The sequence below is a fragment of the Chaetura pelagica genome, unplaced genomic scaffold (assembly GCF_000747805.2).
Source record: "Chaetura pelagica isolate M959 unplaced genomic scaffold, ChaPel_1.0 scaffold1221, whole genome shotgun sequence".
NCBI lineage: Eukaryota > Metazoa > Chordata > Aves > Apodiformes > Apodidae > Chaetura > Chaetura pelagica.
This window is the reverse complement of record NW_009952147.1, coordinates 49,881-50,455: the sequence shown is the minus strand read 5'-3', so window position 1 is coordinate 50,455 and position 575 is coordinate 49,881. Positions and strand designations below refer to the sequence as shown.

Below are 575 nucleotides of genomic sequence, written 5' to 3'. Positions count from 1 at the left end.
GACCACCACCAGTAGCACCACCACCACCACCAGTAGCACCACCATGACCACCACCAGTAGCACCACCACCACCACCAGTAGCACCACCATGACCACCACCAGTAGCACCACCACCAGTAGCACCACCACCACCACCAGTAGCACCACCACCACCAGTAGCACCACCATGACCCCATCCAGCCGCGCGCCGACAAAGCTGCTGCTTCTCATTTCCAGCTTGGTGGGACTCGTGGCCCTCCAGGCTTTGACCAGTTTGGGTGCTGGGCTCTCCACCCACAGCCCAGTGCCCTGGGTGGTGGTTCCACCTCCCCTCTGCTGGGCCTGGTCCTCCCCCCGCGCTGCACGTGCGGCCCCTGCTCTGACTCTTCCTTTGTTACCGGGGGGGAGCGGGGAGGGGGGCGAGGGGGAAGGGGAGTTCAGCTCAGAAACGGTGAAATTAAATTTCCCAGATGTTCGGGCCCCAGGAGTTCTCCTTCTGTCTGGAGAGGAAATGGGGATTCGGAAAATCCCGCCTCATATTTTTTCCCCTCTCACCTGCCTTTCCGCTGCCATTAAGTGCGGCAGGGAAAGGAAAT

At 60.7% G+C, this 575-nt stretch overlaps 1 protein-coding gene across 1 annotated transcript in view; it reads left to right on the top strand.

Annotated features, from left to right (window-relative positions):
• The window catches only part of BOP1 (block of proliferation 1), a gene marked incomplete at both ends in the record, with an annotated part of 85,283 nt that overhangs the window by 34,931 nt on the left and 49,777 nt on the right, over positions 1–575 (top strand). The gene's annotated exons all lie outside the window — the stretch shown is intronic.